General features: G+C 44.2%; 1 protein-coding gene across 1 annotated transcript in view; it reads left to right on the forward strand.

Moving 5' to 3' along the window:
* The window catches only part of HOMER3 (homer scaffold protein 3), a 277,523-nt gene that overhangs the window by 183,399 nt on the left and 76,265 nt on the right, over positions 1-17,859 (forward strand). The window lies entirely within an intron of this gene.

The raw sequence follows: 17,859 nt of genomic DNA on the forward strand, positions 1-17,859 counted from the left end.
AAAAAACGTAAAAAAAAAAAATACTCCAGCTTGTCTTGGTTTTACTTCATCTTTTTTTTTTGTAATTTATTTTTATTGAAAAACGTTACGAAACATAATATAGATTAATAATAATATAATATAGGTTAGCACAGATGTAGGGTATACAGAGCATATATACATTCAACAAATGCTACAGTAAGGATTACTTCCTGTTATACAATCAATTTACCTTTTCTATTCTGACGATGTCAGGGTCGTTACCTGGATGGTCGCGGTGCTGCCCGTGTTGGTGTGCGCCGATGTCCTGCGGTGCGTGCTGGGGTGCGTGTTCCTGTGCGCGCGGTGTTGCGCGCTCCTGTGGGCGCTGGTGCGTGTCGGTGTGTGCCCTTGCGTGCCCCTTCTGGCGCCGGTGCCGCTGGTGTGTCTGCTGGCGCCCAGGTGCGCGCGCGTGCGGGTGCGCGCGCCTGGGCGCCAGCAGACACACCAGCGGCACCCGAAGTGCCCACAACAGCGCGCACCGGCGCGCGCCGACACGCACCGGCGCCAGCAGGGGCACGCGAGGGCACACACCGACGCGCACCAGCGCCCACAGGAGCGCGCAACACCGCGCGCACAGGAACACGCACCCCAGCACGCACCGCAGGACATCGGCGCACACCAACACAGGCAGCACTGCGACCATCCAGGTAACGACCCTGACAGACGAGTTATCAGATGGGAGTTGTTGAACAGCACTTTTAACATATCTTATGGTCTGTGCCACAAAGATGAGTCAGTCACCGTTATGGTGTGGCCGTAGTAAAAGGGAAAGTTAGAAAGTATAAACTTAAACTTCAACTTAACAATAACAGTAACTGCTGGTCCGTCCTATGTCCTAGATCAGGTGAGCCTGGCCTTAAGGCAGGCTCACAACCCCATCTGTAGGGGCCTAGATAAGGAAAGAGTTATCCCATATTTGCCAATTCATATCAAACTTTTTCCTGGAACAGTTTCACCTAGCTATAAGTAGCTCATAGGTATAGTGCAAGTGAGTGGTCATTATCACCTCCGAGGCACTAGGTGTTTCATCCCTTTTCCAATATCTCACAATTGAGGTTCTGTGAACACCTGTGATGGTAGAGATGGTACGGAATATGGTATTCCAAAAAATTATCAGATGTCTGCAGGTCCAGAACATATGGAGGAGGTTGCCCACCTCCCCACAGTTCCTCCAACAGAGCGGAGAGGTGCCCCGGCCAAACTTGGAGATTTTATATGGTGTGAGATACCATCTAAGGGCCCACGCATTTAGAAGCTTTATAGTTGGCTTTAAGTGCATATCGCCATTGCACATCCGAGACGGGGGTCCCCAAATCGGACTCCCATCTCCGATACGGGTGGGACTTAATAAAAGAGTTTCTGTTGAAAGAAGCTGTAGAAAAAGGTGATGCCCTTAGGGGGAGTGGGATGTGCATCAAAGAACCACCATACTTCTTCCGCTAAAAGTATTCAATGGTCTTTATGCTTTCTTAGAAGATGGGAAATTTGGTGGTACTTATATATATATATATATATATATATATCCGTGGGTTCTAAGCCAAAACGGCTCTGTAATGCTGGGAATGGAATCAGGCATTGTTCCGGGAATAAATCTGCCAGCCACTTTATGCCTCTGCTAACCCACCCTGCTGTGGTGAAATTGGGAATCATGTGGTCTAAAATGCCAATAGGGATAGGAAGTTCTGTCATATTAGAAGTTTGAGGTGTTAACCTGTGAAGGTCTCTCCACACCAACAAAGAGGCTTGTATAGTGCCTGGGAGTTGCCGTAGAGGAAGAGGACTGAATATGTCTAAAAGGAGAAGGAGTTTTAGGTTTTTGGTAGGGCTTAGGGTTTGTTCAATGCCACTCCACAAGCAGGTGGGATAAGGATTGAACCAATGTTTTAGTTAGGCAAGTATGGCTGCTTGGTAATCTCGAATATCCACCAAACCCATACCTCCCGCCAGTCTATGCTTACCTAACAGAGATTTGGAACATCTAGGTTGCTTAGATCGCCAAATAAATCCAGACATCAAGGCTTTGAGCGCTTTAAAGTGGTTAGGGTGCGGAACGATAGGCAGTGCCCAGAAAATATATAATATCTGGGGCAGCATCAGCATTTTAAATGAGGCCAGACGGCCCAACCAGGACAACTCAACCTCAACCAGCCTGTCCATCTCTTTAGTTAGTTTCCCAATTAGCAGAAGATAGTTAGCGTCGGCCAACTTTTGGATATTTGTAGTGAGTTGGAGCCCCGGATAGGATATAGTCGACTCATTCCATTTGTAAGGGAGATATGTCTTCAAATGAGTGCGAAGAGTGGGCGGGACACCTAGGTCCAAAATAAGAGATTTCGTAAAGTTTACTTTGTAAAAGGAGATTTGGCTAAATTCCTCAAGCACATTATGAGCGGAAGGCAGTGAGTTGGCTGGGGATGTGAGAAATAAAATAATATCATCTGCGAATAAATTGATGTGGTGAGATATACCTTGTATGGAGAAGCCTGAAATGTGTGGGTGGTTTCTAATCCTCTCCACCAGTGGCTCGATGAGAAGATTAAAGATCGTTGGGGAGAGGGGGCACCCTTACCTCGTCCCATTTAATATGATGAAAGGGGAGGATAGGATGTTTGACGTGTACACTTGTGCCGAAGGTGCTGAGTAAAGGGCAAGGATAGGGGAGAGGATCGGCCCTGAAAAGTCAAATCTTTGTAGTGTGTGCGTCATGTAACCCCAATGAATCCTGTCAAGCGCCTTCTCTGCATCAAAAGAAAAGAGCAGAGAAGGCGTCCGAGGCCTGCCTGCCTGGTGTAAAACTGGCCTGGTTGGGTTGGATGAGGGTGGGCAGGATAGGGAGTAATCTTTGTGCTAAAAATTTTACATACAGTTTAATGTCTGAATTGAGTAAGGCCGCGTACACACGCGCGGACTGTTTGCCCAACCTTGTTCGTCAAACAGTTTCGGCAAACAGTCCGCTCAAAATTTGCATGAGCGGACTTACCCACACACGAGCGGACTGTTTCAACGAACTGTTTGCCAAACAGTCCGCTCAACTTTTGAAATGAACGGACTCGCCCACGTAAGGCGGAGGCAAATCCGCCCATTTCGAGCGCGTGTACAGGTAGGCGGGGCCCGCGAAGGAGACGTCGCGGGCTCCGCCGCCTGGAATGGGCTTAAAGGGGAACCCCAACGCCGAAAAAAATCGGCGTGGGGGTTCCCCCAAAGTCCACACCAGACCCTTGTCCGAGCACGCTACCCGGCCGGCCAGGAAAGGGGGGCGAGTGAGCGCGCCCCCCCTCCTGAGCCGTACCAGGCCGCGTGCCCTCAACATGGGGGGTGCCTTGGGAAAGGGGGGGCCGCGCGGCCCCCCCACCCCAAAGCACCTTGTCCCCATGTTGATGAGGACAAGGGCCTCTTCCCGACAACCCTGGCCGTTGGTTGTCGGGGTCTGCGGGCGGGGGGCTTATCGGAATCCGGGAGCCCCCTTTAAGAAGGGGGCCCCCGGATACCGGCCCCCCACCCTATGTGAATGAGTATGGGGTACAATGTACCCCTACCCATTCACCTGTGAAATAAAGTACAAAAAAAAACACAACACGGGAAAAAATATTTTATTGCACAGCTCCGGGGGTCTTCCGTCTTCGGGGGTCTTCTCGCCGGACTCCTCCGCTATGTGTGTGTAGCTCTTTTACTAGCGGAGGAGTCCGGCTTTCTTCCTCCCCGCCGCCGGCCTCTTCTCCCGACTTCGGGGGTCTTGTCCCCCTCTTCGGTTCTTCTGCCGGGCCACCGCGCCTTCTTGTAGCTCTTTTACAGGCGGTGGCCCGGTCTTCTGTCGCCGCTGCCTTCCGTTCTTCTGTCGCCACCTTCGGTTCTTCTGCCGGGCCACCGCGCCTTCTTGTAGCTCTTTTACAGGCGGTGGCCCGGTCTTCTGTCGCCGCTGTCGTCGCCGCCGCCGCCGCCGCCGCCTTCCGTTCTTGTTCTTCTTCTTGTTCTTCTGCTTCTTCTCCTGGAGATGTTGACTCGACGAGCTCTCCGGCCGGAATGCCAGAGCCGCGCTGTGCGGTCACTTATATAGTGACAATGGGGCGGTGTCACATGGTATATGTCACATGGGTTGGTCACATGGTGACCCCGCCCCCTTACGATGTCATAGTCCCCATGTGACATCAACCCATGTGACCAACTCATGTGACATATACCATGTGACACCGCCCCATTGTCACTATATAAGTGACCGCACAGCGCGGCTCTGGCATTCCGGCCGGAGAGCTCGTCGAGTCAACATCTCCAGGAGAAGAAGCAGAAGAACAAGAAGAAGAACAAGAACGGAAGGCGGCGGCAGCGGCGGCGACGACAGCGGCGACAGAAGACCGGGCCACCGCCTGTAAAAGAGCTACAAGAAGGCGCGGTGGCCCGGCAGAAGAACCGAAGGCGGCGACAGAAGAACGGAAGGCAGCGGCGACAGAAGACCGGGCCACCGCCTGTAAAAGAGCTACAAGAAGGCGCGGTGGCCCGGCAGAAGAACCGAAGAGGGGGACAAGACCCCCGAAGTCGGGAGAAGAGGCCGGCGGCGGGGAGGAAGAAAGCCGGACTCCTCCGCTAGTAAAAGAGCTACACACACATAGCGGAGGAGTCCGGCGAGAAGACCCCCGAAGACGGAAGACCCCCGGAGCTGTGCAATAAAATATTTTTTCCCGTGTTGTGTTTTTTTTTGTACTTTATTTCACAGGTGAATGGGTAGGGGTACATTGTACCCCATACTCATTCACATAGGGTGGGGGGCCGGTATCCGGGGGCCCCCTTCTTAAAGGGGGCTCCCGGATTCCGATAAGCCCCCCGCCCGCAGACCCCGACAACCAACGGCCAGGGTTGTCGGGAAGAGGCCCTTGTCCTCATCAACATGGGGACAAGGTGCTTTGGGGTGGGGGGGCCGTGCGGCCCCCCCTTCCCCAAGGCACCCCCCATGTTGAGGGCACGCGGCCTGGTACGGCTCAGGAGGGGGGGCGCGCTCGCTCGCCCCCCTTTCCTGGCCGGCCGGGTAGCGTGCTCGGACAAGGGTCTGGTGTGGACTTTGGGGGAACCCCCACGCCGATTTTTTTCGGCGTTGGGGTTCCCCTTTAAGCCCATTCCAGGCGGCGGAGCCCGCGACGTCTCCTTCGCGGGCCCCGCCTACCTGTACACGCGCTCGAAATGGGCGGACTTTCCGAGCGGGAACAGTCTGCTCATTTCGAAAGTACAGCGGACAGGCCCACACACGGGCGGACTGTTCGCTCAAACACAGTTTCAGCGGACAGTTTTTCGGAATTTCCGAAAGACTTTGTCCGTCCAACTGTCCGCTGAAACTGTCCGCTGAAAGCCCACACACGAGCGGACTGTCCGCCCAAACACTGTTCAGCGGACAAGGTTGGGCGAACAGTCCGCCCGTGTGTACGCGGCCTAAGTAAGGAGGTTGGCCTGAAATTTGCAGAGGTATTGGGCTCTTTATCTGGTTTAGGGATAAAGACCACATACGCTGTAAGCATTTCCGGAGGGAAAGAGGCAGAGGACATTGCTTCAGCATACACCACAGTGAGCTTTAGAGAAAGTATGTTAGAGAAGGTCTAGTAATAATCGTTGGTGAGCCCGTCCGGGCCTGGTGATTTATCTAGGGGAAGGGTTTTTATAACTTTCCTGATCTCTGATTCGGTAGTGGGAGTGTTGAGCAAGGCTAGTGTGTCCTACGAAAGAGAAGGAAGGCTAATGCTGGAAAGGAAGGATTGGATATTATCATCCTTAGGTTGTGGTGTATTTGGGTCAGATTGAAGATTGTATAGGGAGGAATAGTACTCTGCAAATGAGTCAGCTATTTCCTTTGGGTTGAATCTTTTCTTCTTATCTAAGGAGTGGTAAATATAAGGGATTTTAGTTTTAGTTCTAGAGATTCTCAACCTGTGAGCTAGAAATTCACCTGCCCGGTTGCCAGACGAGTAGTGGGCCAATTTAAGTGACTGAACATGCTTATCATATTGTTCAGCAAGTAAACATCTCAGATCAGGGGGCGCAGTTGAGAAAGTTTTCTGGCAATTTTTGGGTCTGTTACTTTTGTTTAAAGATTCTAAGGATTTAATTTCCCCAAGAATGCGGTCTAGCTTCTGTGTCCTCAGCCTCTTTTTCCGTGAACATAATTGCAGGATAATCCCTCTGATGAAAGCCTTGTGGCACACCAGAGGGTGGAAGGACTAGCTACAGAGCGATCATTCAATGCAAAGAACTCAGTTTCTTGGAAATGGTGCCAGCATGCGAGGGTGTTTGAAACACGCGGGGATTGGCCCGCCACAGGTATGCTGGACTTTGGACGTGCTCCTCCGCCACCATCATGGAAACGGGAGCATCTTCTGACCACAATATATTATGGATGGTGGAGAAGGGCACTGCTTGTAATAACCTCTTGTCAACTAGTATAAGGTTGATCCTAGAATACAGTGCCTTGCGAAAGTATTCGGCCCCCTTGAACTTTTCAACCTTTTGCCACATTTCAGGCTTCAAACATAAAGATATAAAATTTTAATTTTTTGTAAAGAATCGCCAACAAGTGGGACACAATTGTGAAGTGGAACGAAATCTATTGGATTTTTGAAACTTTTTTAACTAATAAAAAAATGAAAAGTGGGGCGTGCAAAATTATTCGGCCCCCTTGCGTTAATACTTTGTAGAGCCACCTTTTGCTGCGATTACAGCTGAAAGTCGCTTGGGGTATGTCTCTATCAGTTTTGCAGAATTTGAGACTGAAATTCTTGCCCATTCTTCCTTCCAAAACAGCTCGAGTTCAGTGAGGTTGGATGGAGAGCGTTTGTGAACAGCAGTTTTCAGCTCTTTCCACAGATTCTCGATTGGATTCAGGTCTGGACTTTGACTTGGCCATTCTAACACCTGTATACGTTTATTTGTGAACCATACCTTTGTAGATTTTGCTGTATGTTTGGGATCATTGTCTTGTTGGAAGATAAATCTCCGTCCCAGTTTCAGGTCTTTTGCAGACTCCAACAGGTTTTCATCCAGAATGGTCCTGTATTTGGCTGCATCCATCTTCCCCTCAATTTTAACCATCTTCCCTGTCCCTGCTGAAGAAAAGCAGGCCCAAACCATGATGCTGCCACCACCATGTTTGACAGTGGGGATGGTGTGTTTAGGGTGATGAGCTGTGTTGCTTTTACACCAAACATATCGTTTTGCATTGTGGGCAAAAAGTTTGATTTTGGTTTCATCTGACCAGAGCACCTTCTTCCACATGTTTGGTGTGTCTCCCAGGTGGCTTGTGGCAAACTTTAGACAAGACTTTTTATGGATATCTTTGAGAAATGGCTTTCTTCTTGCCACTCTTCCATAAAGGCCAGATTTGTGCAGTGTACGACTGATTGTTGTCCTATGGACAGACTCTCCCACCTCAGCTGTAGTTCTCTGCAGTTCATCCAGAGTGATCATGGGCCTCTTGGCTGCATCTCTGATCAGTCTTCTCCTTGTCTGAGCTGAAAGTTTAGAGGGACGGCCAGGTCTTGGTAGATTTGCAGTGGTCTGATACTCCTCCTTCCATTTCAAAATGATCGCTTGCACAGTGCTCCTTGGGATGTTTAAAGCTTGGGAAATCTTTTTGTATCCAAATCCGGCTTTAAACTTCTCCACAACAGTATTACGGACCTGCCTGGTGGGTTCCTTGGTCTTCATGCTGCTCTCTGCGCTTTCAACAGAACCCTGAGACTATCACAGAGCAGGTGCATTTATACAGAGACTTGATTACACACAGGTGGATTCTATTTATCACCATCAGTCATTTAGGACAACATTGGATCATTCAGAGATCCTCGTTGAACTTCTGGAGTGAGTTTGCTGCAGTGAAAGTAAAGGGGCCGAATAATTTTGCACGCACCACTTTTCAGTTTTTTATTTGCTAAAAAAGTTTAAAATATCCAAAAGATTTCGTTCCACTTCACAATTGTGTCCCACTTGTTGGTGATTCTTCACAAAAAATTAAAATTTTATATCTTTGTTTGAAGCCTGAAATGTGGCAAAAGGTTGAAAAGTTCAAGGGGGCCGAATACTTTCGCAAGGCACTGTACAAGTTGTGTCTGGCCGAATGGAACATATAGTCTTTCTCACTCGCATGCTAGCACCTCCAAACATCATACACATTTTCAACATTTAAAAAAGGCTGAAGCCCAGGCAGAGGTCTTTTAGACCTGTAGGTAGTGTCCATTAGGTAGTCAACTGTTAGATTGTAGTCGCTGCAGACGACTAAGGAACCTACTCAAATCTTGTGGATTCTACAGAACAGTTTATTTAAGAAACAAAGTTGATGTGAGTTTGGCGCATACAGATTCACAATCATGTAAGGTTTATTGTTGAGCTTGCCCATTAGGATTAGAAATCGACCCTCTGGGTCAATCTGTGATGCGTGCAAGGTGAAAGCCACTGTATTTTTTATGGCGATCACCCCCTTCTGTTTCTTTGGGGCAGAAGCAAAATATATATGTAGGAATTTAGCGTGGTGGAAAATTGGGCATGTCAATGGCAGAGAAATGGGATTCTTGTATGCACAAAACATCAGCCTGGAATTTGATCGCCTCTTTCCAGGCCGAAGGTTCTCTTGGCAGGATGATTTAGACCATTCACGTTAAAAGAAACAAATTTGAGCACCATAGTTATAGGGGTAAGCGAAGAGTTGATAGTACCTTGTATGCATCCTGCAGAAGTTCCATAGGGTGATGTCCTAGCTGAGAGGCGTATTGCGGAGGTCCCGCGGTCTCAGACCAATAGGGGTATAGATCTTCAGACCGAGGACAGACCAGGCCATGCGGAAAACAATTAAACTGAAAAAGAAACAACAGAAAACAGTTTGCCAAGTGGGGCAGTAAAATAGGGTATCCCCTCAGGGATCTGGAGGCTGGATAACTGCCCATTTCTTGGGGGGGGGGGGGGGAGAAAAACTTTGAACGTCTTAGAGTTCCACAAGTAACAAGGATCCAATAGTAGGTTGTTCAGACTACAAAGGGGCATGTCAAGGTTTACGCTTTTTGTTCTTTTTCTTCCGCGACACCGTTTTCCAGTCCTCCTGGGTGTCCAGTTGCGTGGGCGCGGGGGGAGTCCATGGCGGGTAGATCTGGCAAGATATCCATGGAGCGGAGCAATGTCAGACCTTCCTCTAGAGTGGTGACCACATTTGTATTCCCTTCATGGGTAATTGTCAGTTTCAGCGGATAGCCCCATCTGTAGGGAATGTTGTGGTTGCGTAATGCCTTTGTTACCGGGAGGAGTGCTTTCCATCTCTGCATCGTATACTGGCAGAGGTCCACATACAGAAAATTGATCAGGAAGCCGCTCCTTTGTGTGAAAAAAAGTGTACCCACATTAGGACATTCCTAGGGACATTATCTGGAAGGTGGGATGGTTTTGACAGCCCATGGATGTGGTCGATAAACAGGCCTGACTCTGGTAGTGAGGGTAATAGGATTTTCATATGGCAGTATGGATTCTGGGATTCCCCGTAACTTAACATTATTACACCTGGACCTGTCTTCCAGGTCCGCCATCTTGGATTTGAGCCAGGCAATGTCATCTGCTTGCTCATTGTGAGCGTCTACCAGCGAATTGTGTGCAGAAGCAAAATCTCTCATCTTGTTTTCAATATTTGGTTTCAAGGTTAGAGGCCTAAAGGCCTAGAGGCGATTCAGTTCACATTGTGCGCTATACAAGTATTTCATTCATTCATTCATTCAATATGGTCTAGTCTGCCCCTATTGCTCCAACTTCTGCTTTAAAATTGCTTATACACTGCATCATGTCTGCATGGAGAGATGCCCGTAGGGAAATGAGCATGTCTTTAAGGGTCGTATCAGAGACTGGTTTATCAGAAGTTGGGAACTCTGTAATAAACGCCGCCATCTCCCTCGTGTCCTCTAAGGAGTCTTGCCATGCACTCACCTGCTGGGTGTCTGTGGTTAGACGGGGTCTGGATTTTGCCGGGCTACTGGAGAGCGGAGTGGAGGCTCCTGGCGAATGTCTGGCAGATCTGTCCCAGGAGTCAGAGCTTTCTGATACAGCCAGTGATGAGCCAGGGGAGACTCGTGAGCTGGTTCCGCCGCCGGCGCCATCTTGGCTGGACTCATGGGCAGCCGGCGGGAAGAAGTCTGGGAGTTTCTTGGACTGTGTAGCTCCATCGCGTTTCTGCAACATCTCCGGAGGATGAGGGCACACTGCGGAGTGTATTGAGTGGTGTCGTCACGGATAAAGCAGCCCCAGATGTTGCGCGATCCTTTCGGTGGAATGGAGTGATGTCCTCAGACGTCCATCCGGCAATGCACGGTAGCCACGCCCCCGTTTTACTTTATCTTATCCATCAACCTGCTTTCAGGCTTGTTTCCATCTGGGGAAAATAGCACACATATGGTGGTCATGTCCTAAGGTATGCAGCCTATGGGTTCGGTATTATGCGCTCCTATGCACACTCTTTCATGCAGACATCAAAAGAAATAATCCATATGAAGCTCTTCTTTGTAAACCTATTGGGGAGTTGCTCCGACCAGAGCGGCAATTAACATTGCATCTCTTTGCAGCAACCAAACTTACCATAGCGAGAGCCTGGAAAACCCCAAGTCTCATTTTCGAGGCTGTCAAGCTCAGAATGACCGACATTATAATTAACGAGTCTGGCAGCCTTGGATATCCTGTGCTCAGCCATCACGCTTTGATAACCTCCTTATGTCAATCTGAGGACTCTAATCCACTGTTCCCTGAGACCTCTTTATTTTTATTTCTCCTTTCTTCCCTTTCTGTACCCTTCCATTGATTTTCCTCTTGTTTACAGCTCCCCTGCTTTCCTTTAACACTGTATCTCTTTTTAATTAGTGTGTAAACCTATTAGGCCTTTAGATTATTATGGCCTGGTTTGACTTAATTGATCATACAGCTCTACTTTTGTTTTTTGTTTTTTTCTGTGTTCTCATTGTGGAATTGCAATTTCTTTGGCTTGATATTTCAGCTAACCTTAAAACCATCACTCTATCCAGATGGAGTGTAATATTGCTTTTTGGAACATTGTGAAGTTCTGCTTTACCTATTTCCTCTGTTCTACGAAACCACGTCAATGCATTGTTTGCAATTCCCATATATGCATACATACTGTATGTTTTGTAACTGTCATCCCATCGGCTCTGTTGTGTATGTTCCAAAGACAATAAAGCCTTTTGTAAAAGAAATTTCATTTGTGTATGGTGAGCTTTAGAGCGCTACTACAGAATAGATCAAGGATATAGATAAAAGTAACTGAGGGTTATACCTTTTTAATGGCTATTCACAACCAGCTTTTAAGACAGAGTCTCACTTTTATCAGCCTAAGAAAAATACAGTTCAGAATAGATGTAATTTTAGAGTAAACCTTCCAAAGCAAAAAATGTTAATCTTATTTTTTCCTCACTGCGGTTGAAAATGATCATCAATTTAACCCCGTTACTATTTAAAAAAATGCAAACAAACATTTTTTAACAAAATTCTAGTACACCTAGCTTAAGAAATATACATACAAAATAAGCCTTTAGGATTGCAATCAGCTATCCCTGATTACTACTACAAACCAAGAGCCAACCAAATGGGACTCTAAAGGGACAACAATCCATTCATTAAAATATTTACTTTTGTAATACTTTTATGAGATACAAAAAGTTAAAAAAGAAACATAAACAATGTGCTGTACATCTTAAGCATAATAAATCAGCTTAGAACCCACAATATAGGGCCCATCCGGACATATCCTATAATAACAACTGTTATTACCCTTATTAATTATTTATACAATCACGGATATATATCAGACTGTATTTAACCCAGAGCATCTTGACACGTTTCCTGGACAGAGGAATATTAAGGCGACAGTATAGCAATATTTGTAAATGAGAATTATATTTTTGAAATGCTAAAAAAAAATCTCTTAACTGTATAGTGCTCCTGTTGGTAACATAAATAAAAAGCTGTCAAGCTCTGAATCTGCACACCCAATGAGTATGCAAGTTGTAGGGACCCCATGAGCTATAAAGGTAGGCATATAGGACCACCAGAAAGGTCAAAATATACAATGTAAACCATGTGGACAAGATGGCACCAAATGGAAAGGAAGGAATGGCGCAAAGATGGGTACAAGCACTGCGTTATGGGAGTAATAACAATACATGAAGGAACACATGTTAAACAAAGGGCTATGTACAGGATAGAATATAATCTATAATAAAATCAGCCTAAAAAGAACAAAATCTCTGTATAAAACAAGAAGTCCATAAAACAGTAAAACAGTAGCACTGATGGCATCTCCCTTGAGAGTGAAGCAGACTCTGGAAGGCAAGATAAAAGAACAACAAGGGGCGCCTACTAAGTGCAGTATGTTTAAAATGACGGTTTATTAATAGTATAATCAGCCAAATGGCTACTCACATGAGAGTAGTGCTCTCAATATGGGGTGTGCAGTCACTCTGTAGTCTGGGGATATGTCCTGTGTGTGGTGCCAGTTTGCTGAACTGATCCTGGATAAGGTGAGGGGATCCGGAGGATGGAGCTAGCTGGCCTGTGATGGACCCTGCCGGCCTGTTGTTCGGCGGCATGCAATCCAGAACCAGAAGTGACGTTGGGGCGTGTCAGATGACGCGTTTCAAAGCTTCCACTTTTTCCTCAGATCTGATTGGTAGTAAGGGCTGTCAATCTTATACAGGCTCCTGGGATGGAGCACAGCAAAAACATAACACTAATTGCTATTGGATAAGAGTCGTTGGATTAGCAGCATACACTTAATTAATGTAAGCGATGTAGTTAAATGATAAAACACATACACATGTATATCACCAAGGATTCAAATGAATCGGGATATATATATATTTTGGCAGAACAGAAATTCAAATATAATTAAAATTTTAATTGAATTAATAGTCTCAATTGTAATGATCAAATATAGGTAATAAAGGTTATTAGAAATTCATGGGATAATAAATTCAAAGTTTGATTAATAGATTATGAATTCACAGAGATGAGTAAAAATATGCATATATGAAAAATTATATACACATGTGAAGTAATGATTGAAAATAAAATAAATACAAATAAAAATAAGGATAGCAGAGATAATGCAGTATGTAATATAATATAATGCAGTATATGTTACATGGTACACTCTACATAGTAGTACCCATAAATACTAAGATCATCTGGCAATCATGTGTATGTATCTGGGACCCATTGGTCTTCCAGATGAACCACAACATAAGAGTCAAAGAAATTAAATAACTAAGTATGTACACGCAAGTGCGCGCAATTAAGTGCGCACGTATGTGCACATACGTGGCAGTCGTGTGTATGTATCTGGGACTCATTGGTCTTCCAGATGAACCACAGCACAAGAGTCAAAGGAATCAAATAACTTGTGTATGTACATGCAAGAGCGCACAATTAAATGGGCAGCTTGCACATCTGGAAAGGCACCATCAAAGCTGAGAAATACAGTCGGGTTTTAGAGCAGCATATGCTCTCATCCAAACAACATATTTTTCAGGGAAGGCCTTGCATATTTCAGCAGGACAACACTAAACAGCATACTGCATCTATGACAACAGCATGGTTTCATACTAGAAGAGTCTGGGTGCTTTATTAGCCTCCCCGTAGTCCAGAAGTGATTGAAAATATGGTTGGTGCATCTTGAAACAAAAAATACGACAAAGATCACCCATAACTGTTGAGCAGTTATAATCTTAGGTAAGAATGGGACAAAATTCCTCTCCCAAAATTCCAGCAAATGGTCTTCTCAGTTCCCAGACATTTACAGAGTGTTGTTTAAAGAAGATGGGATGCTACACCATGGTAAATATGGCCCTGCCCCAACTTTTTTGAGTGTTGCTGCCATCAGTTTCAAAATGACCTTATTTTGATGTGTTTTCTATTTTCTATTGTGAATAAAATCTGGGTTTATGAGATTGCAAATTATTGCATTCTGTTTTTATGTAGATTATACAGCGTCCCAACTTTTTTTTTAGAATTGAGGTTGTATATACAGCGGGTAAAATAAGTATTGAGCAGGTCAACATTTTTATAGATAAATATATTTCTAAAGTGCTATTAACATGAAATTTTCACCACATGTCGATAACAACCCAATCCATACATACAACCATTTTTTCCATATTTCATACCCAGGGTATGCCCTCTTTTAAGCATACGCTCACATGCAACCATGGCATACCTTGGATCGATTAGTTGGCCGATTGTTTTGATTAATGGATTAATTGGTTAATAACCTTAAAAGTGCGGTGTATAATTTAGTTAATATGTAAAATTTTAAAAAAAGGCAATTTATTCGTAAATATAAATAACCAACTATATGGTTAGAGAAAAATCTCTAATCCACTCTGAGAAGAACAGACAGAAGAGATATACTGTATATACTATTAGAGGTTGAATCTGGTAAATATCATATATAATTAAAGAAAAAACTGGACTGTTTTGCAGATTTTGAAACAGAACTATAATATATTATATGCTGGCGGTACAAAAAAATGTCTGAAATGTGGCTGAAATTTTAGTTGGCCTAACTGACCGTGGTTTGGTTTCAAAAGAACCCCTCATTTTCCACTTCTTGAGTCAAATTTGAACACTGCTGATTGGCATTCTCAATTCCTTCTTTTTATATCCCTATTTAAAAATCTAAAAGTGACATGCTTTAAGCTTTACTTCTCTTGGAAACCAAACTTATAAGCAATTATTTTCATTTTAAGGCCACTGATATCGATACATGGACTGGATAATAGATACAACTACAAAAAGACATGTTTTAATAGTTGACAATGAGCTGTTATTGTAATTGTATATTTACTGTATTTGTTAAAATCAGAACAAAAATAAAATTTAAAGACACGTGGCCAAACAATTAGGTTGGATGGGAGGCAATTCAACTTTAAGTTCCAAAGTTGGAGGTTTTGGCAGGGAGTGTAAGTAAATACAGGAAACCTTTTAAATGTGTTTCTTAGCAAACACAATATATAGGCATGTGAAAAGTGGTAGTGACCCAATCACACACACACACACACACACACACACACACACACACACACACACACACACACACACACACACACACAATGAACTGGGTGGACTGGTGTCTTTATTCGACCTTACCAACTTTATGGAATAAAAGTACAAAAAATGTTAACAATACTTTCATGATTAGATGATTTTTGTTCCTTAAAAGTCCCATAGGATTGGTTCTTGGTTTGTAAGTAATGCGGTTGGCAAAAAGAAATTTGAATCGGATTTATTTTTTTTAAATAAAGCTTCTGACTTGATAAACAGAAAGGACAGTTCCTGGAAGTAAATGACTGTTGGGAGATGCACAAGAGACAGATGTCTACAAAGATCACATAAAGGGGATTTTTTTTGTTTTGTTTTAGAATTTAAGGAGGAAGGGCAAGGAACATACATTCCAGAATAGTAATTATGCTACCAAAATTAGTATGTTCTGTAAATTGCCTCCAGCATTGCTCCTGTTTCTTTTTTCTGGAAGCTGCCATTTTGCTGAAGCACAGAGCTCCTGAACAGCAGTAAATCATAAAGCGGAACTAAACCCATTGATTTAACCTCCCTGGCAGTATTAATATTTCAGATTTTTGGTGCTGAAAGCAGTACAATTATTTTGCATGGAAATTTGGCGTCTTATATTGTAGGCCTGCAATTCTTAGGAATAACTCTCTTAAATCTGCCCAGAGTCTAGTAGACATCCCGGGTATGATAAAGTTTGAAAAACAAAATCATAAATCATAATATAATAAATAACTATAAATAATTATACCAAATAATATAATAATAATAAAAATTATTCAATAATGTAATCAAATCAAAAACACCGAAATTTGCTCAGTTGCAGAATTGTTGCTGTCATTACTTTTCAGTATTTGATGACGGATCACCCCACAAATCCCTATCGCTCAATTCTGCGAGTGATTCTAATTTATTATCGCTGTTTTCTAGCTGGTCTAAAACCACTTTTGATTTAAAGGGACGGTTTTTGGTTGCTATGGACAATCTCCAGTTTCCAGGCAGAAAGAACAGTTTTTATGATATAAAACTGCATGCAGGGCACTGGAGAAACCACACAGGACAAAAGGAAGGTGAAATAATTACATACAGTAATGTAATCTGTAAGATTGCAGTGTACTGTATGTATTGTGTGTGTTTCGCTTTTTGAATTTGGCGTCGTTCTCCGTCCCCATGCGTTGCAACGCTCGCAGGGAACGGAGCACGGCTCCGTGATGAATCGAGATGAGGACGAGCCGCTCACACTGCGGGGAGGACATAGCAGGATCCAGGGGCCAAGGTAAGTAAGCTCTTCCTGGATCCTGCAATGCGATCCCGAGTCTGGCTCGGTGTTACCGCTTTTGGTTCTGAAATTCCACCCCGAGCCAGACTTGGGAATACCACCAGGGAGGTTAACAGTTTCAAAAAACTGTTCTACTTCTGAAATACCAATCCATGCAGTGGCTGATGTCATAGCTGATCACATGCAGCGCCATGGCAGTTGCAAATCAAACAGAAGCAGCTTCTTTGGCTGTAAAAGATGGGATGGTTTAATTTTGTTTTAAGGCTATCGGCATCAATTCCATTGTACAGAGCAGGTATGTATAGACATGATTGTTTTTTTGTTTTGTTTTGTTTTTTAATTACCTTTACAATCGCTTTAAAAAGGATTTTTTGTGTTCTGCATGTTTGCATTATCTTCTATTATATTTCCTGTGTATTAGACAGTGGAAATGGTGGTCTTTAAACCTATGTGATACAGTTATGTAATCAGGAAGCCTGCCGTATATTTTAGGACCCAATTTTGACACAAAGGTTAGTTTTGTCTTGTGATTTGGGTATATAAACTTTGCCATTTTATATACACATATGTGCTTTGGTCAATTTTATCAGATATAATAACATTTTGAGCTGGATAAAAGGGAGTGAACCATGAAGTAGCTTGTGTGTATGACTATAATAAGCCATAGTTCAAATGGGAGTATAGCTTGTTAAATAGATGGATTATCTTCTTCTTAGCCATGATACAGATACAGATACAAAAACTAAGCTCTCTGACTGTACTTATCACAAGGCCACTCACTGGTTATAGTCTGCAGTCCTGTGAGACTGTTTGTTGTGCTGAGAACATGTGTTTCATGGGCAAAGTACTTTTGAAAACATAAAAAGCCAAAATATGCTACCTTTTAGTTTCCCAATATAGTGCCCTCTTCCTGACACAAGTGATGTAAGTAGGAGTAAGTGGCAATAAGCATTACAAATAGCCACTGATGGTGATTTTATCAATTGAACTATGCAATGGACCTGAGTCAAAGCCCTTGTACACACGGTCGGACATTCCGGCGGAAAATGTCTGATTGGACCGTGTTGTCGGATAATCCGACTGTGTGTGGGCTCCATCGGAGCTGGGCTATAAAACTTTCCGACAATATGATCCGATCGGACTTTGTCCAATTGTGTGTAGAGAATTCCGATCGGACAAAGTGTCACGCATGCTCAGATCAAATTCCTAGACCAAAGCTATTGGCTACTAGCCTGAACGTAATCCCGTCAGTAACGAAATAACGTCATCACGTTACGTACAGATTTTCCGACATCTTTGTCTGACCGTGTGTATGCAACACAAGTTTCGGACAAAATCCGTCAGACAAAATCGTGTGTACAAGGGCAAAGAGGACAGAGATTCAAAGTTAGACCACATACTTAACTCAATACTTAATGGCATATCATTTTTTATATAGTCATTTGTTTCTGTGATAGAAGGGAGAACATTAGGCATCTTATAAG

This window comes from Lithobates pipiens, unplaced genomic scaffold (genome assembly GCF_037356315.1).
Source record: "Lithobates pipiens isolate NorthernLeopardFrog02 unplaced genomic scaffold, aLitPip1_a1.2 Scaffold_13, whole genome shotgun sequence".
Lineage (NCBI taxonomy): Eukaryota > Metazoa > Chordata > Amphibia > Anura > Ranidae > Lithobates > Lithobates pipiens.